The sequence below is a fragment of the Schistocerca cancellata genome, unplaced genomic scaffold (genome assembly GCF_023864275.1).
Source record: "Schistocerca cancellata isolate TAMUIC-IGC-003103 unplaced genomic scaffold, iqSchCanc2.1 HiC_scaffold_976, whole genome shotgun sequence".
Taxonomy (NCBI): domain Eukaryota; kingdom Metazoa; phylum Arthropoda; class Insecta; order Orthoptera; family Acrididae; genus Schistocerca; species Schistocerca cancellata.
In genome coordinates this window covers 1-18,263 of record NW_026046984.1, presented here as the reverse complement: position 1 = coordinate 18,263, position 18,263 = coordinate 1, and the positions used below count along the sequence as shown (strand labels likewise).

The 18,263-nt window shown below is 53.3% G+C and overlaps 52 non-coding genes across 52 annotated transcripts; 26 read left to right on the top strand and 26 right to left on the bottom strand.

Annotated features, from left to right (window-relative positions):
* Positions 1–241: 241 nt before the first annotated feature.
* Trnar-acg (transfer RNA arginine (anticodon ACG)) lies at positions 242–314 on the bottom strand. The gene has a single exon. It is a non-coding gene; the product is annotated as a tRNA-Arg (tRNA).
* Positions 315–756: 442 nt separating this feature from the next.
* Positions 757–848, top strand: Trnai-uau (transfer RNA isoleucine (anticodon UAU)). Its single transcript is given in 2 exon segments — positions 757–794; positions 813–848. It is a non-coding gene; the product is annotated as a tRNA-Ile (tRNA).
* A 111-nt stretch (positions 849–959) lies between these two features.
* Trnad-guc (transfer RNA aspartic acid (anticodon GUC)) lies at positions 960–1,031 on the top strand. Its single transcript has one exon. It is a non-coding gene; the product is annotated as a tRNA-Asp (tRNA).
* A 236-nt stretch (positions 1,032–1,267) lies between these two features.
* Trnam-cau (transfer RNA methionine (anticodon CAU)) lies at positions 1,268–1,339 on the bottom strand. The gene has a single exon. It is a non-coding gene; the product is annotated as a tRNA-Met (tRNA).
* Positions 1,340–1,587: 248 nt separating this feature from the next.
* Positions 1,588–1,660, bottom strand: Trnar-acg (transfer RNA arginine (anticodon ACG)). Its single transcript has one exon. It is a non-coding gene; the product is annotated as a tRNA-Arg (tRNA).
* Positions 1,661–2,102: 442 nt separating this feature from the next.
* On the top strand, positions 2,103–2,194 carry Trnai-uau (transfer RNA isoleucine (anticodon UAU)). Its single transcript is given in 2 exon segments — positions 2,103–2,140; positions 2,159–2,194. It is a non-coding gene; the product is annotated as a tRNA-Ile (tRNA).
* Positions 2,195–2,305: 111 nt separating this feature from the next.
* Positions 2,306–2,377, top strand: Trnad-guc (transfer RNA aspartic acid (anticodon GUC)). Its single transcript has one exon. It is a non-coding gene; the product is annotated as a tRNA-Asp (tRNA).
* Positions 2,378–2,613: 236 nt separating this feature from the next.
* Positions 2,614–2,685, bottom strand: Trnam-cau (transfer RNA methionine (anticodon CAU)). The gene has a single exon. It is a non-coding gene; the product is annotated as a tRNA-Met (tRNA).
* Positions 2,686–2,933: 248 nt separating this feature from the next.
* On the bottom strand, positions 2,934–3,006 carry Trnar-acg (transfer RNA arginine (anticodon ACG)). The gene has a single exon. It is a non-coding gene; the product is annotated as a tRNA-Arg (tRNA).
* Positions 3,007–3,448: 442 nt separating this feature from the next.
* On the top strand, positions 3,449–3,540 carry Trnai-uau (transfer RNA isoleucine (anticodon UAU)). The gene is given in 2 exon segments: positions 3,449–3,486; positions 3,505–3,540. It is a non-coding gene; the product is annotated as a tRNA-Ile (tRNA).
* Positions 3,541–3,651: 111 nt separating this feature from the next.
* Positions 3,652–3,723, top strand: Trnad-guc (transfer RNA aspartic acid (anticodon GUC)). Its single transcript has one exon. It is a non-coding gene; the product is annotated as a tRNA-Asp (tRNA).
* Positions 3,724–3,959: 236 nt separating this feature from the next.
* Trnam-cau (transfer RNA methionine (anticodon CAU)) lies at positions 3,960–4,031 on the bottom strand. Its single transcript has one exon. It is a non-coding gene; the product is annotated as a tRNA-Met (tRNA).
* Positions 4,032–4,279: 248 nt separating this feature from the next.
* Trnar-acg (transfer RNA arginine (anticodon ACG)) lies at positions 4,280–4,352 on the bottom strand. Its single transcript has one exon. It is a non-coding gene; the product is annotated as a tRNA-Arg (tRNA).
* Positions 4,353–4,794: 442 nt separating this feature from the next.
* Positions 4,795–4,886, top strand: Trnai-uau (transfer RNA isoleucine (anticodon UAU)). The gene is given in 2 exon segments: positions 4,795–4,832; positions 4,851–4,886. It is a non-coding gene; the product is annotated as a tRNA-Ile (tRNA).
* Positions 4,887–4,997: 111 nt separating this feature from the next.
* Trnad-guc (transfer RNA aspartic acid (anticodon GUC)) lies at positions 4,998–5,069 on the top strand. Its single transcript has one exon. It is a non-coding gene; the product is annotated as a tRNA-Asp (tRNA).
* Positions 5,070–5,305: 236 nt separating this feature from the next.
* Positions 5,306–5,377, bottom strand: Trnam-cau (transfer RNA methionine (anticodon CAU)). Its single transcript has one exon. It is a non-coding gene; the product is annotated as a tRNA-Met (tRNA).
* A 248-nt stretch (positions 5,378–5,625) lies between these two features.
* On the bottom strand, positions 5,626–5,698 carry Trnar-acg (transfer RNA arginine (anticodon ACG)). The gene has a single exon. It is a non-coding gene; the product is annotated as a tRNA-Arg (tRNA).
* A 442-nt stretch (positions 5,699–6,140) lies between these two features.
* Trnai-uau (transfer RNA isoleucine (anticodon UAU)) lies at positions 6,141–6,232 on the top strand. Its single transcript is given in 2 exon segments — positions 6,141–6,178; positions 6,197–6,232. It is a non-coding gene; the product is annotated as a tRNA-Ile (tRNA).
* A 111-nt stretch (positions 6,233–6,343) lies between these two features.
* On the top strand, positions 6,344–6,415 carry Trnad-guc (transfer RNA aspartic acid (anticodon GUC)). Its single transcript has one exon. It is a non-coding gene; the product is annotated as a tRNA-Asp (tRNA).
* Positions 6,416–6,651: 236 nt separating this feature from the next.
* Trnam-cau (transfer RNA methionine (anticodon CAU)) lies at positions 6,652–6,723 on the bottom strand. Its single transcript has one exon. It is a non-coding gene; the product is annotated as a tRNA-Met (tRNA).
* Positions 6,724–6,971: 248 nt separating this feature from the next.
* On the bottom strand, positions 6,972–7,044 carry Trnar-acg (transfer RNA arginine (anticodon ACG)). Its single transcript has one exon. It is a non-coding gene; the product is annotated as a tRNA-Arg (tRNA).
* Positions 7,045–7,486: 442 nt separating this feature from the next.
* Trnai-uau (transfer RNA isoleucine (anticodon UAU)) lies at positions 7,487–7,578 on the top strand. The gene is given in 2 exon segments: positions 7,487–7,524; positions 7,543–7,578. It is a non-coding gene; the product is annotated as a tRNA-Ile (tRNA).
* A 111-nt stretch (positions 7,579–7,689) lies between these two features.
* On the top strand, positions 7,690–7,761 carry Trnad-guc (transfer RNA aspartic acid (anticodon GUC)). Its single transcript has one exon. It is a non-coding gene; the product is annotated as a tRNA-Asp (tRNA).
* A 236-nt stretch (positions 7,762–7,997) lies between these two features.
* Trnam-cau (transfer RNA methionine (anticodon CAU)) lies at positions 7,998–8,069 on the bottom strand. The gene has a single exon. It is a non-coding gene; the product is annotated as a tRNA-Met (tRNA).
* A 248-nt stretch (positions 8,070–8,317) lies between these two features.
* Trnar-acg (transfer RNA arginine (anticodon ACG)) lies at positions 8,318–8,390 on the bottom strand. Its single transcript has one exon. It is a non-coding gene; the product is annotated as a tRNA-Arg (tRNA).
* A 442-nt stretch (positions 8,391–8,832) lies between these two features.
* Trnai-uau (transfer RNA isoleucine (anticodon UAU)) lies at positions 8,833–8,924 on the top strand. The gene is given in 2 exon segments: positions 8,833–8,870; positions 8,889–8,924. It is a non-coding gene; the product is annotated as a tRNA-Ile (tRNA).
* Positions 8,925–9,035: 111 nt separating this feature from the next.
* On the top strand, positions 9,036–9,106 carry Trnad-guc (transfer RNA aspartic acid (anticodon GUC)). The gene has a single exon. It is a non-coding gene; the product is annotated as a tRNA-Asp (tRNA).
* A 235-nt stretch (positions 9,107–9,341) lies between these two features.
* Trnam-cau (transfer RNA methionine (anticodon CAU)) lies at positions 9,342–9,413 on the bottom strand. The gene has a single exon. It is a non-coding gene; the product is annotated as a tRNA-Met (tRNA).
* Positions 9,414–9,650: 237 nt separating this feature from the next.
* Positions 9,651–9,723, bottom strand: Trnar-acg (transfer RNA arginine (anticodon ACG)). Its single transcript has one exon. It is a non-coding gene; the product is annotated as a tRNA-Arg (tRNA).
* Positions 9,724–10,165: 442 nt separating this feature from the next.
* Trnai-uau (transfer RNA isoleucine (anticodon UAU)) lies at positions 10,166–10,257 on the top strand. The gene is given in 2 exon segments: positions 10,166–10,203; positions 10,222–10,257. It is a non-coding gene; the product is annotated as a tRNA-Ile (tRNA).
* A 111-nt stretch (positions 10,258–10,368) lies between these two features.
* Trnad-guc (transfer RNA aspartic acid (anticodon GUC)) lies at positions 10,369–10,440 on the top strand. The gene has a single exon. It is a non-coding gene; the product is annotated as a tRNA-Asp (tRNA).
* Positions 10,441–10,676: 236 nt separating this feature from the next.
* Positions 10,677–10,748, bottom strand: Trnam-cau (transfer RNA methionine (anticodon CAU)). Its single transcript has one exon. It is a non-coding gene; the product is annotated as a tRNA-Met (tRNA).
* A 248-nt stretch (positions 10,749–10,996) lies between these two features.
* On the bottom strand, positions 10,997–11,068 carry Trnar-acg (transfer RNA arginine (anticodon ACG)). Its single transcript has one exon. It is a non-coding gene; the product is annotated as a tRNA-Arg (tRNA).
* Positions 11,069–11,510: 442 nt separating this feature from the next.
* Positions 11,511–11,602, top strand: Trnai-uau (transfer RNA isoleucine (anticodon UAU)). Its single transcript is given in 2 exon segments — positions 11,511–11,548; positions 11,567–11,602. It is a non-coding gene; the product is annotated as a tRNA-Ile (tRNA).
* Positions 11,603–11,713: 111 nt separating this feature from the next.
* Trnad-guc (transfer RNA aspartic acid (anticodon GUC)) lies at positions 11,714–11,785 on the top strand. Its single transcript has one exon. It is a non-coding gene; the product is annotated as a tRNA-Asp (tRNA).
* A 556-nt stretch (positions 11,786–12,341) lies between these two features.
* Positions 12,342–12,414, bottom strand: Trnar-acg (transfer RNA arginine (anticodon ACG)). Its single transcript has one exon. It is a non-coding gene; the product is annotated as a tRNA-Arg (tRNA).
* Positions 12,415–12,855: 441 nt separating this feature from the next.
* Positions 12,856–12,947, top strand: Trnai-uau (transfer RNA isoleucine (anticodon UAU)). The gene is given in 2 exon segments: positions 12,856–12,893; positions 12,912–12,947. It is a non-coding gene; the product is annotated as a tRNA-Ile (tRNA).
* Positions 12,948–13,058: 111 nt separating this feature from the next.
* On the top strand, positions 13,059–13,130 carry Trnad-guc (transfer RNA aspartic acid (anticodon GUC)). The gene has a single exon. It is a non-coding gene; the product is annotated as a tRNA-Asp (tRNA).
* Positions 13,131–13,366: 236 nt separating this feature from the next.
* Trnam-cau (transfer RNA methionine (anticodon CAU)) lies at positions 13,367–13,438 on the bottom strand. The gene has a single exon. It is a non-coding gene; the product is annotated as a tRNA-Met (tRNA).
* Positions 13,439–13,687: 249 nt separating this feature from the next.
* Positions 13,688–13,760, bottom strand: Trnar-acg (transfer RNA arginine (anticodon ACG)). The gene has a single exon. It is a non-coding gene; the product is annotated as a tRNA-Arg (tRNA).
* A 442-nt stretch (positions 13,761–14,202) lies between these two features.
* On the top strand, positions 14,203–14,294 carry Trnai-uau (transfer RNA isoleucine (anticodon UAU)). Its single transcript is given in 2 exon segments — positions 14,203–14,240; positions 14,259–14,294. It is a non-coding gene; the product is annotated as a tRNA-Ile (tRNA).
* Positions 14,295–14,406: 112 nt separating this feature from the next.
* Trnad-guc (transfer RNA aspartic acid (anticodon GUC)) lies at positions 14,407–14,479 on the top strand. The gene has a single exon. It is a non-coding gene; the product is annotated as a tRNA-Asp (tRNA).
* Positions 14,480–14,715: 236 nt separating this feature from the next.
* On the bottom strand, positions 14,716–14,787 carry Trnam-cau (transfer RNA methionine (anticodon CAU)). Its single transcript has one exon. It is a non-coding gene; the product is annotated as a tRNA-Met (tRNA).
* A 248-nt stretch (positions 14,788–15,035) lies between these two features.
* On the bottom strand, positions 15,036–15,108 carry Trnar-acg (transfer RNA arginine (anticodon ACG)). Its single transcript has one exon. It is a non-coding gene; the product is annotated as a tRNA-Arg (tRNA).
* A 440-nt stretch (positions 15,109–15,548) lies between these two features.
* Trnai-uau (transfer RNA isoleucine (anticodon UAU)) lies at positions 15,549–15,639 on the top strand. Its single transcript is given in 2 exon segments — positions 15,549–15,586; positions 15,605–15,639. It is a non-coding gene; the product is annotated as a tRNA-Ile (tRNA).
* Positions 15,640–15,753: 114 nt separating this feature from the next.
* On the top strand, positions 15,754–15,825 carry Trnad-guc (transfer RNA aspartic acid (anticodon GUC)). The gene has a single exon. It is a non-coding gene; the product is annotated as a tRNA-Asp (tRNA).
* Positions 15,826–16,061: 236 nt separating this feature from the next.
* Trnam-cau (transfer RNA methionine (anticodon CAU)) lies at positions 16,062–16,133 on the bottom strand. The gene has a single exon. It is a non-coding gene; the product is annotated as a tRNA-Met (tRNA).
* Positions 16,134–16,370: 237 nt separating this feature from the next.
* Positions 16,371–16,443, bottom strand: Trnar-acg (transfer RNA arginine (anticodon ACG)). The gene has a single exon. It is a non-coding gene; the product is annotated as a tRNA-Arg (tRNA).
* A 442-nt stretch (positions 16,444–16,885) lies between these two features.
* Trnai-uau (transfer RNA isoleucine (anticodon UAU)) lies at positions 16,886–16,976 on the top strand. The gene is given in 2 exon segments: positions 16,886–16,923; positions 16,942–16,976. It is a non-coding gene; the product is annotated as a tRNA-Ile (tRNA).
* Positions 16,977–17,087: 111 nt separating this feature from the next.
* Positions 17,088–17,159, top strand: Trnad-guc (transfer RNA aspartic acid (anticodon GUC)). The gene has a single exon. It is a non-coding gene; the product is annotated as a tRNA-Asp (tRNA).
* A 236-nt stretch (positions 17,160–17,395) lies between these two features.
* On the bottom strand, positions 17,396–17,467 carry Trnam-cau (transfer RNA methionine (anticodon CAU)). Its single transcript has one exon. It is a non-coding gene; the product is annotated as a tRNA-Met (tRNA).
* A 248-nt stretch (positions 17,468–17,715) lies between these two features.
* Positions 17,716–17,788, bottom strand: Trnar-acg (transfer RNA arginine (anticodon ACG)). Its single transcript has one exon. It is a non-coding gene; the product is annotated as a tRNA-Arg (tRNA).
* Positions 17,789–18,263: the final 475 nt, after the last annotated feature.

Genomic DNA, 18,263 nt, shown 5'->3' with positions numbered 1-18,263 from the left:
GTGGGATACTTGGAAAAGCGTTGTCAGCGTCGCGTACCGTTTAATTAACTGTGCAACATCTCTCAGCTTGACTTGTCTCGACTTTGCTCGACTGACGCTACGCTGACGCTTGCACGAAGCGATATTTACCACGATCGTCTCGAGATGCAGCTGCGAGATGCTCAGGATTGACATTGCACTCCACGCAGGTGGAAACATTCGAATGCACTGCCTAGCTACGCGCCCGCAACTAACAAAATGCCGACCCTGCCAGGATTCGAACCTGGAATCTTCTGATCCGTAGTCAGACGCGTTATCCGTTGCGCCACAGGGCCACTGTTCGTCTTTCGTCATATGACGCGGGTACACATCGCAGAGCAACGTGTTCTCCGTGGCTCGGCAACTGCGTGTCGTCCACTGACAACGGCGGCGCGGCCACTCTGGTCTTCCGCACTCTGCAGGGAGCTGCCAAGGAAGGCATCTCTCCTCCAGCTGCTCGGCCACGGTGCGCCTGCATAGCTTAGAGCTTGCCACACATCTGCCCTCGCTGTTGGACAGGTAGCAGAAGGCAAGGCGCGCGTTTTTCTGCAATGTTTCGGTGATGACAAGCGGTTGATATGCTTGTAAGTGTAGCATATGAAACAAGAATCGTATGAAGCATCCGTAGCCAGGTGCTAAAGTCGCAGTATGGCCGCAGGTGACGGTCGTATGATGGGTCTGTAGCCACAACAGGTTGGCAGCAAAGCAAATACCGCTAACTGAAAGCACCCTGCTGTAGCCCCAGTGGCGCAATTGGTTAGCGCACGGTACTTATAAGGCAGTAGCCGTGAGCAATGCCGGGGTTGTGAGTTCGAGCCTCACCTGGGGCATACTTTTATTTCGTAGCAGCTGACTCTGAAAGCATCGGGACGCTAGATTTGAGATGAATCACCTACTTGAGAAGAATAAGTGTGCGTGCGTTGTGCGTGTCGTTTGCGTATTCCTCGGTAGTATAGTGGTTAGTATCCCCGCCTGTCACGCGGGAGACCGGGGTTCGATTCCCCGCCGGGGAGGTGCGATTTTTATATCGCGAAAGTTGCACGTGTGGCCCGATAGGACATTAACGTTGTGATCGAGAAATGTAGTTGCTGCAGAATCGTAAGAAACTCTGCGTCTTAGGAAGTGTTTCTCGTATTCTCCACACGACGTCGTCATCGTTTCAGAACTTACAGGGTTTGCTGTTGACGCTGGGTCAGCGCACCCCAGGCTTAATGATCGAGCTCGAAGCACACAAGAAAAAGAATAATTTTAGCAGAGCGTGGTTTCGATCCACGGACCTCTGGGTTATGGGCCCAGCACGCTTCCACTGCGCCACTCTGCTGCGTGACGTGGGATACTTGGAAAAGCGTTGTCAGCGTCGCGTACCGTTTAATTAACTGTGCAACATCTCTCAGCTTGACTTGTCTCGACTTTGCTCGACTGACGCTACGCTGACGCTTGCACGAAGCGATATTTACCACGATCGTCTCGAGATGCAGCTGCGAGATGCTCAGGATTGACATTGCACTCCACGCAGGTGGAAACATTCGAATGCACTGCCTAGCTACGCGCCCGCAACTAACAAAATGCCGACCCTGCCAGGATTCGAACCTGGAATCTTCTGATCCGTAGTCAGACGCGTTATCCGTTGCGCCACAGGGCCACTGTTCGTCTTTCGTCATATGACGCGGGTACACATCGCAGAGCAACGTGTTCTCCGTGGCTCGGCAACTGCGTGTCGTCCACTGACAACGGCGGCGCGGCCACTCTGGTCTTCCGCACTCTGCAGGGAGCTGCCAAGGAAGGCATCTCTCCTCCAGCTGCTCGGCCACGGTGCGCCTGCATAGCTTAGAGCTTGCCACACATCTGCCCTCGCTGTTGGACAGGTAGCAGAAGGCAAGGCGCGCGTTTTTCTGCAATGTTTCGGTGATGACAAGCGGTTGATATGCTTGTAAGTGTAGCATATGAAACAAGAATCGTATGAAGCATCCGTAGCCAGGTGCTAAAGTCGCAGTATGGCCGCAGGTGACGGTCGTATGATGGGTCTGTAGCCACAACAGGTTGGCAGCAAAGCAAATACCGCTAACTGAAAGCACCCTGCTGTAGCCCCAGTGGCGCAATTGGTTAGCGCACGGTACTTATAAGGCAGTAGCCGTGAGCAATGCCGGGGTTGTGAGTTCGAGCCTCACCTGGGGCATACTTTTATTTCGTAGCAGCTGACTCTGAAAGCATCGGGACGCTAGATTTGAGATGAATCACCTACTTGAGAAGAATAAGTGTGCGTGCGTTGTGCGTGTCGTTTGCGTATTCCTCGGTAGTATAGTGGTTAGTATCCCCGCCTGTCACGCGGGAGACCGGGGTTCGATTCCCCGCCGGGGAGGTGCGATTTTTATATCGCGAAAGTTGCACGTGTGGCCCGATAGGACATTAACGTTGTGATCGAGAAATGTAGTTGCTGCAGAATCGTAAGAAACTCTGCGTCTTAGGAAGTGTTTCTCGTATTCTCCACACGACGTCGTCATCGTTTCAGAACTTACAGGGTTTGCTGTTGACGCTGGGTCAGCGCACCCCAGGCTTAATGATCGAGCTCGAAGCACACAAGAAAAAGAATAATTTTAGCAGAGCGTGGTTTCGATCCACGGACCTCTGGGTTATGGGCCCAGCACGCTTCCACTGCGCCACTCTGCTGCGTGACGTGGGATACTTGGAAAAGCGTTGTCAGCGTCGCGTACCGTTTAATTAACTGTGCAACATCTCTCAGCTTGACTTGTCTCGACTTTGCTCGACTGACGCTACGCTGACGCTTGCACGAAGCGATATTTACCACGATCGTCTCGAGATGCAGCTGCGAGATGCTCAGGATTGACATTGCACTCCACGCAGGTGGAAACATTCGAATGCACTGCCTAGCTACGCGCCCGCAACTAACAAAATGCCGACCCTGCCAGGATTCGAACCTGGAATCTTCTGATCCGTAGTCAGACGCGTTATCCGTTGCGCCACAGGGCCACTGTTCGTCTTTCGTCATATGACGCGGGTACACATCGCAGAGCAACGTGTTCTCCGTGGCTCGGCAACTGCGTGTCGTCCACTGACAACGGCGGCGCGGCCACTCTGGTCTTCCGCACTCTGCAGGGAGCTGCCAAGGAAGGCATCTCTCCTCCAGCTGCTCGGCCACGGTGCGCCTGCATAGCTTAGAGCTTGCCACACATCTGCCCTCGCTGTTGGACAGGTAGCAGAAGGCAAGGCGCGCGTTTTTCTGCAATGTTTCGGTGATGACAAGCGGTTGATATGCTTGTAAGTGTAGCATATGAAACAAGAATCGTATGAAGCATCCGTAGCCAGGTGCTAAAGTCGCAGTATGGCCGCAGGTGACGGTCGTATGATGGGTCTGTAGCCACAACAGGTTGGCAGCAAAGCAAATACCGCTAACTGAAAGCACCCTGCTGTAGCCCCAGTGGCGCAATTGGTTAGCGCACGGTACTTATAAGGCAGTAGCCGTGAGCAATGCCGGGGTTGTGAGTTCGAGCCTCACCTGGGGCATACTTTTATTTCGTAGCAGCTGACTCTGAAAGCATCGGGACGCTAGATTTGAGATGAATCACCTACTTGAGAAGAATAAGTGTGCGTGCGTTGTGCGTGTCGTTTGCGTATTCCTCGGTAGTATAGTGGTTAGTATCCCCGCCTGTCACGCGGGAGACCGGGGTTCGATTCCCCGCCGGGGAGGTGCGATTTTTATATCGCGAAAGTTGCACGTGTGGCCCGATAGGACATTAACGTTGTGATCGAGAAATGTAGTTGCTGCAGAATCGTAAGAAACTCTGCGTCTTAGGAAGTGTTTCTCGTATTCTCCACACGACGTCGTCATCGTTTCAGAACTTACAGGGTTTGCTGTTGACGCTGGGTCAGCGCACCCCAGGCTTAATGATCGAGCTCGAAGCACACAAGAAAAAGAATAATTTTAGCAGAGCGTGGTTTCGATCCACGGACCTCTGGGTTATGGGCCCAGCACGCTTCCACTGCGCCACTCTGCTGCGTGACGTGGGATACTTGGAAAAGCGTTGTCAGCGTCGCGTACCGTTTAATTAACTGTGCAACATCTCTCAGCTTGACTTGTCTCGACTTTGCTCGACTGACGCTACGCTGACGCTTGCACGAAGCGATATTTACCACGATCGTCTCGAGATGCAGCTGCGAGATGCTCAGGATTGACATTGCACTCCACGCAGGTGGAAACATTCGAATGCACTGCCTAGCTACGCGCCCGCAACTAACAAAATGCCGACCCTGCCAGGATTCGAACCTGGAATCTTCTGATCCGTAGTCAGACGCGTTATCCGTTGCGCCACAGGGCCACTGTTCGTCTTTCGTCATATGACGCGGGTACACATCGCAGAGCAACGTGTTCTCCGTGGCTCGGCAACTGCGTGTCGTCCACTGACAACGGCGGCGCGGCCACTCTGGTCTTCCGCACTCTGCAGGGAGCTGCCAAGGAAGGCATCTCTCCTCCAGCTGCTCGGCCACGGTGCGCCTGCATAGCTTAGAGCTTGCCACACATCTGCCCTCGCTGTTGGACAGGTAGCAGAAGGCAAGGCGCGCGTTTTTCTGCAATGTTTCGGTGATGACAAGCGGTTGATATGCTTGTAAGTGTAGCATATGAAACAAGAATCGTATGAAGCATCCGTAGCCAGGTGCTAAAGTCGCAGTATGGCCGCAGGTGACGGTCGTATGATGGGTCTGTAGCCACAACAGGTTGGCAGCAAAGCAAATACCGCTAACTGAAAGCACCCTGCTGTAGCCCCAGTGGCGCAATTGGTTAGCGCACGGTACTTATAAGGCAGTAGCCGTGAGCAATGCCGGGGTTGTGAGTTCGAGCCTCACCTGGGGCATACTTTTATTTCGTAGCAGCTGACTCTGAAAGCATCGGGACGCTAGATTTGAGATGAATCACCTACTTGAGAAGAATAAGTGTGCGTGCGTTGTGCGTGTCGTTTGCGTATTCCTCGGTAGTATAGTGGTTAGTATCCCCGCCTGTCACGCGGGAGACCGGGGTTCGATTCCCCGCCGGGGAGGTGCGATTTTTATATCGCGAAAGTTGCACGTGTGGCCCGATAGGACATTAACGTTGTGATCGAGAAATGTAGTTGCTGCAGAATCGTAAGAAACTCTGCGTCTTAGGAAGTGTTTCTCGTATTCTCCACACGACGTCGTCATCGTTTCAGAACTTACAGGGTTTGCTGTTGACGCTGGGTCAGCGCACCCCAGGCTTAATGATCGAGCTCGAAGCACACAAGAAAAAGAATAATTTTAGCAGAGCGTGGTTTCGATCCACGGACCTCTGGGTTATGGGCCCAGCACGCTTCCACTGCGCCACTCTGCTGCGTGACGTGGGATACTTGGAAAAGCGTTGTCAGCGTCGCGTACCGTTTAATTAACTGTGCAACATCTCTCAGCTTGACTTGTCTCGACTTTGCTCGACTGACGCTACGCTGACGCTTGCACGAAGCGATATTTACCACGATCGTCTCGAGATGCAGCTGCGAGATGCTCAGGATTGACATTGCACTCCACGCAGGTGGAAACATTCGAATGCACTGCCTAGCTACGCGCCCGCAACTAACAAAATGCCGACCCTGCCAGGATTCGAACCTGGAATCTTCTGATCCGTAGTCAGACGCGTTATCCGTTGCGCCACAGGGCCACTGTTCGTCTTTCGTCATATGACGCGGGTACACATCGCAGAGCAACGTGTTCTCCGTGGCTCGGCAACTGCGTGTCGTCCACTGACAACGGCGGCGCGGCCACTCTGGTCTTCCGCACTCTGCAGGGAGCTGCCAAGGAAGGCATCTCTCCTCCAGCTGCTCGGCCACGGTGCGCCTGCATAGCTTAGAGCTTGCCACACATCTGCCCTCGCTGTTGGACAGGTAGCAGAAGGCAAGGCGCGCGTTTTTCTGCAATGTTTCGGTGATGACAAGCGGTTGATATGCTTGTAAGTGTAGCATATGAAACAAGAATCGTATGAAGCATCCGTAGCCAGGTGCTAAAGTCGCAGTATGGCCGCAGGTGACGGTCGTATGATGGGTCTGTAGCCACAACAGGTTGGCAGCAAAGCAAATACCGCTAACTGAAAGCACCCTGCTGTAGCCCCAGTGGCGCAATTGGTTAGCGCACGGTACTTATAAGGCAGTAGCCGTGAGCAATGCCGGGGTTGTGAGTTCGAGCCTCACCTGGGGCATACTTTTATTTCGTAGCAGCTGACTCTGAAAGCATCGGGACGCTAGATTTGAGATGAATCACCTACTTGAGAAGAATAAGTGTGCGTGCGTTGTGCGTGTCGTTTGCGTATTCCTCGGTAGTATAGTGGTTAGTATCCCCGCCTGTCACGCGGGAGACCGGGGTTCGATTCCCCGCCGGGGAGGTGCGATTTTTATATCGCGAAAGTTGCACGTGTGGCCCGATAGGACATTAACGTTGTGATCGAGAAATGTAGTTGCTGCAGAATCGTAAGAAACTCTGCGTCTTAGGAAGTGTTTCTCGTATTCTCCACACGACGTCGTCATCGTTTCAGAACTTACAGGGTTTGCTGTTGACGCTGGGTCAGCGCACCCCAGGCTTAATGATCGAGCTCGAAGCACACAAGAAAAAGAATAATTTTAGCAGAGCGTGGTTTCGATCCACGGACCTCTGGGTTATGGGCCCAGCACGCTTCCACTGCGCCACTCTGCTGCGTGACGTGGGATACTTGGAAAAGCGTTGTCAGCGTCGCGTACCGTTTAATTAACTGTGCAACATCTCTCAGCTTGACTTGTCTCGACTTTGCTCGACTGACGCTACGCTGACGCTTGCACGAAGCGATATTTACCACGATCGTCTCGAGATGCAGCTGCGAGATGCTCAGGATTGACATTGCACTCCACGCAGGTGGAAACATTCGAATGCACTGCCTAGCTACGCGCCCGCAACTAACAAAATGCCGACCCTGCCAGGATTCGAACCTGGAATCTTCTGATCCGTAGTCAGACGCGTTATCCGTTGCGCCACAGGGCCACTGTTCGTCTTTCGTCATATGACGCGGGTACACATCGCAGAGCAACGTGTTCTCCGTGGCTCGGCAACTGCGTGTCGTCCACTGACAACGGCGGCGCGGCCACTCTGGTCTTCCGCACTCTGCAGGGAGCTGCCAAGGAAGGCATCTCTCCTCCAGCTGCTCGGCCACGGTGCGCCTGCATAGCTTAGAGCTTGCCACACATCTGCCCTCGCTGTTGGACAGGTAGCAGAAGGCAAGGCGCGCGTTTTTCTGCAATGTTTCGGTGATGACAAGCGGTTGATATGCTTGTAAGTGTAGCATATGAAACAAGAATCGTATGAAGCATCCGTAGCCAGGTGCTAAAGTCGCAGTATGGCCGCAGGTGACGGTCGTATGATGGGTCTGTAGCCACAACAGGTTGGCAGCAAAGCAAATACCGCTAACTGAAAGCACCCTGCTGTAGCCCCAGTGGCGCAATTGGTTAGCGCACGGTACTTATAAGGCAGTAGCCGTGAGCAATGCCGGGGTTGTGAGTTCGAGCCTCACCTGGGGCATACTTTTATTTCGTAGCAGCTGACTCTGAAAGCATCGGGACGCTAGATTTGAGATGAATCACCTACTTGAGAAGAATAAGTGTGCGTGCGTTGTGCGTGTCGTTTGCGTATTCCTCGGTAGTATAGTGGTTAGTATCCCCGCCTGTCACGCGGGAGACCGGGGTTCGATTCCCCGCCGGGGAGGTGCGATTTTTATATCGCGAAAGTTGCACGTGTGGCCCGATAGGACATTAACGTTGTGATCGAGAAATGTAGTTGCTGCAGAATCGTAAGAAACTCTGCGTCTTAGGAAGTGTTTCTCGTATTCTCCACACGACGTCGTCATCGTTTCAGAACTTACAGGGTTTGCTGTTGACGCTGGGTCAGCGCACCCCAGGCTTAATGATCGAGCTCGAAGCACACAAGAAAAAGAATAATTTTAGCAGAGCGTGGTTTCGATCCACGGACCTCTGGGTTATGGGCCCAGCACGCTTCCACTGCGCCACTCTGCTGCGTGACGTGGGATACTTGGAAAAGCGTTGTCAGCGTCGCGTACCGTTTAATTAACTGTGCAACATCTCTCAGCTTGACTTGTCTCGACTTTGCTCGACTGACGCTACGCTGACGCTTGCACGAAGCGATATTTACCACGATCGTCTCGAGATGCAGCTGCGAGATGCTCAGGATTGACATTGCACTCCACGCAGGTGGAAACATTCGAATGCACTGCCTAGCTACGCGCCCGCAACTAACAAAATGCCGACCCTGCCAGGATTCGAACCTGGAATCTTCTGATCCGTAGTCAGACGCGTTATCCGTTGCGCCACAGGGCCACTGTTCGTCTTTCGTCATATGACGCGGGTACACATCGCAGAGCAACGTGTTCTCCGTGGCTCGGCAACTGCGTGTCGTCCACTGACAACGGCGGCGCGGCCACTCTGGTCTTCCGCACTCTGCAGGGAGCTGCCAAGGAAGGCATCTCTCCTCCAGCTGCTCGGCCACGGTGCGCCTGCATAGCTTAGAGCTTGCCACACATCTGCCCTCGCTGTTGGACAGGTAGCAGAAGGCAAGGCGCGCGTTTTTCTGCAATGTTTCGGTGATGACAAGCGGTTGATATGCTTGTAAGTGTAGCATATGAAACAAGAATCGTATGAAGCATCCGTAGCCAGGTGCTAAAGTCGCAGTATGGCCGCAGGTGACGGTCGTATGATGGGTCTGTAGCCACAACAGGTTGGCAGCAAAGCAAATACCGCTAACTGAAAGCACCCTGCTGTAGCCCCAGTGGCGCAATTGGTTAGCGCACGGTACTTATAAGGCAGTAGCCGTGAGCAATGCCGGGGTTGTGAGTTCGAGCCTCACCTGGGGCATACTTTTATTTCGTAGCAGCTGACTCTGAAAGCATCGGGACGCTAGATTTGAGATGAATCACCTACTTGAGAAGAATAAGTGTGCGTGCGTTGTGCGTGTCGTTTGCGTATTCCTCGGTAGTATAGTGGTTAGTATCCCCGCCTGTCACGCGGAGACCGGGGTTCGATTCCCCGCCGGGGAGGTGCGATTTTTATATCGCGAAAGTTGCACGTGTGGCCCGATAGGACATTAACGTTGTGATCGAGAAATGTAGTTGCTGCAGAATCGTAAGAAACTCTGCGTCTTAGGAAGTGTTTCTCGTATTCTCCACACGACGTCGTCATCGTTTCAGAACTTACAGGGTTTGCTGTGACGCTGGGTCAGCGCACCCCAGGCTTAATGATCGAGCTCGAAGCACACAAGAAAAAGAATAATTTTAGCAGAGCGTGGTTTCGATCCACGGACCTCTGGGTTATGGGCCCAGCACGCTTCCACTGCGCCACTCTGCTGCGTGACGTGGGATACTTGGAAAAGCGTTGTCAGCGTCGCGTACCGTTTAATTAACTGTGCAACATCTCTCAGCTTGACTTGTCTCGACTTTGCTCGACTGACGCTTGCACGAAGCGATATTTACCACGATCGTCTCGAGATGCAGCTGCGAGATGCTCAGGATTGACATTGCACTCCACGCAGGTGGAAACATTCGAATGCACTGCCTAGCTACGCGCCCGCAACTAACAAAATGCCGACCCTGCCAGGATTCGAACCTGGAATCTTCTGATCCGTAGTCAGACGCGTTATCCGTTGCGCCACAGGGCCACTGTTCGTCTTTCGTCATATGACGCGGGTACACATCGCAGAGCAACGTGTTCTCCGTGGCTCGGCAACTGCGTGTCGTCCACTGACAACGGCGGCGCGGCCACTCTGGTCTTCCGCACTCTGCAGGGAGCTGCCAAGGAAGGCATCTCTCCTCCAGCTGCTCGGCCACGGTGCGCCTGCATAGCTTAGAGCTTGCCACACATCTGCCCTCGCTGTTGGACAGGTAGCAGAAGGCAAGGCGCGCGTTTTTCTGCAATGTTTCGGTGATGACAAGCGGTTGATATGCTTGTAAGTGTAGCATATGAAACAAGAATCGTATGAAGCATCCGTAGCCAGGTGCTAAAGTCGCAGTATGGCCGCAGGTGACGGTCGTATGATGGGTCTGTAGCCACAACAGGTTGGCAGCAAAGCAAATACCGCTAACTGAAAGCACCCTGCTGTAGCCCCAGTGGCGCAATTGGTTAGCGCACGGTACTTATAAGGCAGTAGCCGTGAGCAATGCCGGGGTTGTGAGTTCGAGCCTCACCTGGGGCATACTTTTATTTCGTAGCAGCTGACTCTGAAAGCATCGGGACGCTAGATTTGAGATGAATCACCTACTTGAGAAGAATAAGTGTGCGTGCGTTGTGCGTGTCGTTTGCGTATTCCTCGGTAGTATAGTGGTTAGTATCCCCGCCTGTCACGCGGGAGACCGGGGTTCGATTCCCCGCCGGGGAGGTGCGATTTTTATATCGCGAAAGTTGCACGTGTGGCCCGATAGGACATTAACGTTGTGATCGAGAAATGTAGTTGCTGCAGAATCGTAAGAAACTCTGCGTCTTAGGAAGTGTTTCTCGTATTCTCCACACGACGTCGTCATCGTTTCAGAACTTACAGGGTTTGCTGTTGACGCTGGGTCAGCGCACCCCAGGCTTAATGATCGAGCTCGAAGCACACAAGAAAAAGAATAATTTTAGCAGAGCGTGGTTTCGATCCACGGACCTCTGGGTTATGGGCCCAGCACGCTTCCACTGCGCCACTCTGCTGCGTGACGTGGGATACTTGGAAAAGCGTTGTCAGCGTCGCGTACCGTTTAATTAACTGTGCAACATCTCTCAGCTTGACTTGTCTCGACTTTGCTCGACTGACGCTACGCTGACGCTTGCACGAAGCGATATTTACCACGATCGTCTCGAGATGCAGCTGCGAGATGCTCAGGATTGACATTGCACTCCACGCAGGTGGAAACATTCGAATGCACTGCCTAGCTACGCGCCCGCAACTAACAAAATGCCGACCCTGCCAGATTCGAACCTGGAATCTTCTGATCCGTAGTCAGACGCGTTATCCGTTGCGCCACAGGGCCACTGTTCGTCTTTCGTCATATGACGCGGGTACACATCGCAGAGCAACGTGTTCTCCGTGGCTCGGCAACTGCGTGTCGTCCACTGACAACGGCGGCGCGGCCACTCTGGTCTTCCGCACTCTGCAGGGAGCTGCCAAGGAAGGCATCTCTCCTCCAGCTGCTCGGCCACGGTGCGCCTGCATAGCTTAGAGCTTGCCACACATCTGCCCTCGCTGTTGGACAGGTAGCAGAAGGCAAGGCGCGCGTTTTTCTGCAATGTTTCGGTGATGACAAGCGGTTGATATGCTTGTAAGTGTAGCATATGAAACAAGAATCGTATGAAGCATCCGTAGCCAGGTGCTAAAGTCGCAGTATGGCCGCAGGTGACGGTCGTATGATGGGTCTGTAGCCACAACAGGTTGGCAGCAAAGCAAATACCGCTAACTGAAAGCACCCTGCTGTAGCCCCAGTGGCGCAATTGGTTAGCGCACGGTACTTATAAGGCAGTAGCCGTGAGCAATGCCGGGGTTGTGAGTTCGAGCCTCACCTGGGGCATACTTTTATTTCGTAGCAGCTGACTCTGAAAGCATCGGGACGCTAGATTTGAGATGAATCACCTACTTGAGAAGAATAAGTGTGCGTGCGTTGTGCGTGTCGTTTGCGTATTCCTCGGTAGTATAGTGGTTAGTATCCCCGCCTGTCACGCGGGAGACCGGGGTTCGATTCCCCGCCGGGGAGGTGCGATTTTTATATCGCGAAAGTTGCACGTGTGGCCCGATAGGACATTAACGTTGTGATCGAGAAATGTAGATTGCTGCAGAATCGTAAGAACTCTGCGTCTTAGGAAGTGTTTCTCGTATTCTCCACACGACGTCGTCATCGTTTCAGAACTTACAGGGTTTGCTGTTGACGCTGGGTCAGCGCACCCCAGGCTTAATGATCGAGCTCGAAGCACACAAGAAAAAGAATAATTTTAGCAGAGCGTGGTTTCGATCCACGGACCTCTGGGTTATGGGCCCAGCACGCTTCACTGCGCCACTCTGCTGCGTGACGTGGGATACTTGGAAAAGCGTTGTCAGCGTCGCGTACCGTTTAATTAACTGTGCAACATCTCTCAGCTTGACTTGTCTCGACTTTGCTCGACTGACGCTACGCTGACGCTTGCACGAAGCGATATTTACCACGATCGTCTCGAGATGCAGCTGCGAGATGCTCAGGATTGACATTGCACTCCACGCAGGTGGAAACATTCGGAATGCACTGCCTAGCTACGCGCCCGCAACTAACAAAATGCCGACCCTGCCAGGATTCGAACCTGGAATCTTCTGATCCGTAGTCAGACGCGTTATCCGTTGCGCCACAGGGCCACTGTTCGTCTTTCGTCATATGACGCGGGTACACATCGCAGAGCAACGTGTTCTCCGTGGCTCGGCAACTGCGTGTCGTCCACTGACAACGGCGGCGCGGCCACTCTGGTCTTCCGCACTCTGCAGGGAGCTGCCAAGGAAGGCATCTCTCCTCCAGCTGCTCGGCCACGGTGCGCCTGCATAGCTTAGAGCTTGCCACACATCTGCCCTCGCTGTTGGACAGGTAGCAGAAGGCAAGGCGCGCGTTTTTCTGCAATGTTTCGGTGATGACAAGCGGTTGATATGCTTGTAAGTGTAGCATATGAAACAAGAATCGTATGAAGCATCCGTAGCCAGGTGCTAAAGTCGCAGTATGGCGCAGGTGACGGTCGTATGATGGGTCTGTAGCCACAACAGGTTGGCAGCAAAGCAAATACCGCTAACTGAAAGCACCCTGCTGTAGCCCCAGTGGCGCAATTGGTTAGCGCACGGTACTTATAAGGCAGTAGCCGTGAGCAATGCCGGGGTTGTGAGTTCGAGCCTCACCTGGGGCATACTTTTATTTCGTAGCAGCTGACTCTGAAAGCATCGGGACGCTAGATTTGAGATGAATCACCTACTTGAGAAGAATAAGTGTGCGTGCGTTGTGCGTGTCGTTTGCGTATTCCTCGGTAGTATAGTGGTTAGTATCCCCGCCTGTCACGCGGGAGACCGGGGTTCGATTCCCCGCCGGGGAGGTGCGATTTTTATATCGCGAAAGTTGCACGTGTGGCCCGATAGGACATTAACGTTGTGATCGAGAAATGTAGTTGCTGCAGAATCGTAAGAAACTCTGCGTCTTAGGAAGTGTTTCTCGTATTCTCCACACGACGTCGTCATCGTTTCAGAACTTACAGGGTTTGCTGTTGACGCTGGGTCAGCGCACCCCAGGCTTAATGATCGAGCTCGAAGCACACAAGAAAAAGAATAATTTTAGCAGAGCGTGGTTTCGATCCACGGACCTCTGGGTTATGGGCCCAGCACGCTTCCACTGCGCCACTCTGCTGCGTGACGTGGGATACTTGGAAAAGCGTTGTCAGCGTCGCGTACCGTTTAATTAACTGTGCAACATCTCTCAGCTTGACTTGTCTCGACTTTGCTCGACTGACGCTACGCTGACGCTTGCACGAAGCGATATTTACCACGATCGTCTCGAGATGCAGCTGCGAGATGCTCAGGATTGACATTGCACTCCACGCAGGTGGAAACATTCGAATGCACTGCCTAGCTACGCGCCCGCAACTAACAAAATGCCGGACCCTGCCAGGATTCGAACCTGGAATCTTCTGATCCGTAGTCAGACGCGTTATCCGTTGCGCCACAGGGCCACTGTTCGTCTTTCGTCATATGACGCGGGTACACATCGCAGAGCAACGTGTTCTCCGTGGCTCGGCAACTGCGTGTCGTCCACTGACAACGGCGGCGCGGCCACTCTGGTCTTCCGCACTCTGCAGGGAGCTGCCAAGGAAGGCATCTCTCCTCCAGCTGCTCGGCCACGGTGCGCCTGCATAGCTTAGAGCTTGCCACACATCTGCCCTCGCTGTTGGACAGGTAGCAGAAGGCAAGGCGCGCGTTTTTCTGCAATGTTTCGGTGATGACAAGCGGTTGATATGCTTGTAAGTGTAGCATATGAAACAAGAATCGTATGAAGCATCCGTAGCCAGGTGCTAAAGTCGCAGTATGGCCGCAGGTGACGGTCGTATGATGGGTCTGTAGCCACAACAGGTTGGCAGCAAAGCAAATACCGCTAACTGAAAGCACCCTGCTGTAGCCCCAGTGGCGCAATTGGTTAGCGCACGGTACTTATAAGGCAGTAGCCGTGAGCAATGCCGGGGTTGTGAGTTCGAGCCTCACCTGGGGCATACTTTTATTTCGTAGCAGCTGACTCTGAAAGCATCGGGGACGCTAGATTTGAGATGAATCACCTACTTGAGAAGAATAAGTGTGCGTGCGTTGTGCGTGTCGTTTGCGTATTCCTCGGTAGTAATAGTGGTTAGTATCCCCGCCTGTCACGCGGGAGACCGGGGTTCGATTCCCCGCCGGGGAGGTGCGATTTTTATATCGCGAAAGTTGCACGTGTGGCCCGATAGGACATTAACGTTGTGATCGAGAAATGTAGTTGCTGCAGAATCGTAAGAAACTCTGCGTCTTAGGAAGTGTTTCTCGTATTCTCCACACGACGTCGTCATCGTTTCAGAACTTACAGGGTTTGCTGTTGACGCTGGGTCAGCGCACCCCAGGCTTAATGATCGAGCTCGAAGCACACAAGAAAAAGAATAATTTTAGCAGAGCGTGGTTTCGATCCACGGACCTCTGGGTTATGGGCCCAGCACGCTTCCACTGCGCCACTCTGCTGCGTGACGTGGGATACTTGGAAAAGCGTTGTCAGCGTCGCGTACCGTTTAATTAACTGTGCAACATCTCTCAGCTTGACTTGTCTCGACTTTGCTCGACTGACGCTACGCTGACGCTTGCACGAAGCGATATTTACCACGATCGTCTCGAGATGCAGCTGCGAGATGCTCAGGATTGACATTGCACTCCACGCAGGTGGAAACATTCGAATGCACTGCCTAGCTACGCGCCCGCAACTAACAAAATGCCGACCCTGCCAGGATTCGAACCTGGAATCTTCTGATCCGTAGTCAGACGCGTTATCCGTTGCGCCACAGGGCCACTGTTCGTCTTTCGTCATATGACGCGGGTACACATCGCAGAGCAACGTGTTCTCCGTGGCTCGGCAACTGCGTGTCGTCCACTGACACGGCGGCGCGGCCACTCTGGTCTTCCGCACTCTGCAGGGAGCTGCCAAGGAAGGCATCTCTCCTCCAGCTGCTCGGCCACGTGCGCCTGCATAGCTTAGAGCTTGCCACACATCTGCCCTCGCTGTTGGACAGGTAGCAGAAGGCAAGGCGCGCGTTTTTCTGCAATGTTTCGGTGATGACAAGCGGTTGATATGCTTGTAAGTGTAGCATATGAAACAAGAATCGTATGAAGCATCCGTAGCCAGGTGCTAAAGTCGCAGTATGGCCGCAGGTGACGGTCGTATGATGGGTCTGTAGCCACAACAGGTTGGCAGCAAAGCAAATACCGCTAACTGAAAGCACCCTGCTGTAGCCCCAGTGGCGCAATTGGTTAGCGCACGGTACTTATAAGGCAGTAGCCGTGAGCAATGCCGGGTTGTGAGTTCGAGCCTCACCTGGGGCATACTTTTATTCGTAGCAGCTGACTCTGAAAGCATCGGGACGCTAGATTTGAGATGAATCACCTACTTGAGAAGAATGAATAAGTGTGCGTGCGTTGTGCGTGTCGTTTGCGTATTCCTCGGTAGTATAGTGGTTAGTATCCCCGCCTGTCACGCGGGAGACCGGGGTTCGATTCCCCGCCGGGGAGGTGCGATTTTTATATCGCGAAAGTTGCACGTGTGGCCCGATAGGACATTAACGTTGTGATCGAGAAATGTAGTTGCTGCAGAATCGTAAGAAACTCTGCGTCTTAGGAAGTGTTTCTCGTATTCTCCACACGACGTCGTCATCGTTTCAGAACTTACAGGGTTTGCTGTTGACGCTGGGTCAGCGCACCCCAGGCTTAATGATCGAGCTCGAAGCACACAAGAAAAAGAATAATTTTAGCAGAGCGTGGTTTCGATCCACGGACCTCTGGGTTATGGGCCCAGCACGCTTCCACTGCGCCACTCTGCTGCGTGACGTGGGATACTTGGAAAAGCGTTGTCAGCGTCGCGTACCGTTTAATTAACTGTGCAACATCTCTCAGCTTGACTTGTCTCGACTTTGCTCGACTGACGCTTGCACGAAGCGATATTTACCACGATCGTCTCGAGATGCAGCTGCGAGATGCTCAGGATTGACATTGCACTCCACGCAGGTGGAAACATTCGAATGCACTGCCTAGCTACGCGCCCGCAACTAACAAAATGCCGACCCTGCCAGGATTCGAACCTGGAATCTTCTGATCCGTAGTCAGACGCGTTATCCGTTGCGCCACAGGGCCACTGTTCGTCTTTCGTCATATGACGCGGGTACACATCGCAGAGCAACGTGTTCTCCGTGGCTCGGCAACTGCGTGTCGTCCACTGACAACGGCGGCGCGGCCACTCTGGTCTTCCGCACTCTGCAGGGAGCTGCCAAGGAAGGCATCTCTCCTCCAGCTGCTCGGCCACGGTGCGCCTGCATAGCTTAGAGCTTGCCACACATCTGCCCTCGCTGTTGGACAGGTAGCAGAAGGCAAGGCGCGCGTTTTTCTGCAATGTTTCGGTGATGACAAGCGGTTGATATGCTTGTAAGTGTAGCATATGAAACAAGAATCGTATGAAGCATCCGTAGCCAGGTGCTAAAGTCGCAGTATGGCCGCAGGTGACGGTCGTATGATGGGTCTGTAGCCACAACAGGTTGGCAGCAAAGCAAATACCGCTAACTGAAAGCACCCTGCTGTAGCCCCAGTGGCGCAATTGGTTAGCGCACGGTACTTATAAGGCAGTAGCCGTGAGCAATGCCGGGTTGTGAGTTCGAGCCTCACCTGGGGCATACTTTTATTTCGTAGCAGCTGACTCTGAAAGCATCGGGACGCTAGATTTGAGATGAATCACCTACTTGAGAAGAATAAGTGTGCGTGCGTTGTGCGTGTCGTTTGCGTATTCCTCGGTAGTATAGTGGTTAGTATCCCCGCCTGTCACGCGGGAGACCGGGGTTCGATTCCCCGCCGGGGAGGTGCGATTTTTATATCGCGAAAGTTGCACGTGTGGCCCGATAGGACATTAACGTTGTGATCGAGAAATGTAGTTGCTGCAGAATCGTAAGAAACTCTGCGTCTTAGGAAGTGTTTCTCGTATTCTCCACACGACGTCGTCATCGTTTCAGAACTTACAGGGTTTGCTGTTGACGCTGGGTCAGCGCACCCCAGGCTTAATGATCGAGCTCGAAGCACACAAGAAAAAGAATAATTTTAGCAGAGCGTGGTTTCGATCCACGGACCTCTGGGTTATGGGCCCAGCACGCTTCCACTGCGCCACTCTGCTGCGTGACGTGGGATACTTGGAAAAGCGTTGTCAGCGTCGCGTACCGTTTAATTAACTGTGCAACATCTCTCAGCTTGACTTGTCTCGACTTTGCTCGACTGACGCTACGCTGACGCTTGCACGAAGCGATATTTACCACGATCGTCTCGAGATGCAGCTGCGAGATGCTCAGGATTGACATTGCACTCCACGCAGGTGGAAACATTCGAATGCACTGCCTAGCTACGCGCCCGCAACTAACAAAATGCCGACCCTGCCAGGATTCGAACCTGGAATCTTCTGATCCGTAGTCAGACGCGTTATCCGTTGCGCCACAGGGCCACTGTTCGTCTTTCGTCATATGACGCGGGTACACATCGCAGAGCAACGTGTTCTCCGTGGCTCGGCAACTGCGTGTCGTCCACTGACAACGGCGGCGCGGCCACTCTGGTCTTCCGCACTCTGCAGGGAGCTGCCAAGGAAGGCATCTCTCCTCCAGCTGCTCGGCCACGGTGCGCCTGCATAGCTTAGAGCTTGCCACACATCTGCCCTCGCTGTTGGACAGGTAGCAGAAGGCAAGGCGCGCGTTTTTCTGCAATGTTTCGGTGATGACAAGCGGTTGATATGCTTGTAAGTGTAGCATATGAAACAAGAATCGTATGAAGCATCCGTAGCCAGGTGCTAAAGTCGCAGTATGGCCGCAGGTGACGGTCGTATGATGGGTCTGTAGCCACAACAGGTTGGCAGCAAAGCAAATACCGCTAACTGAAAGCACCCTGCTGTAGCCCCAGTGGCGCAATTGGTTAGCGCACGGTAC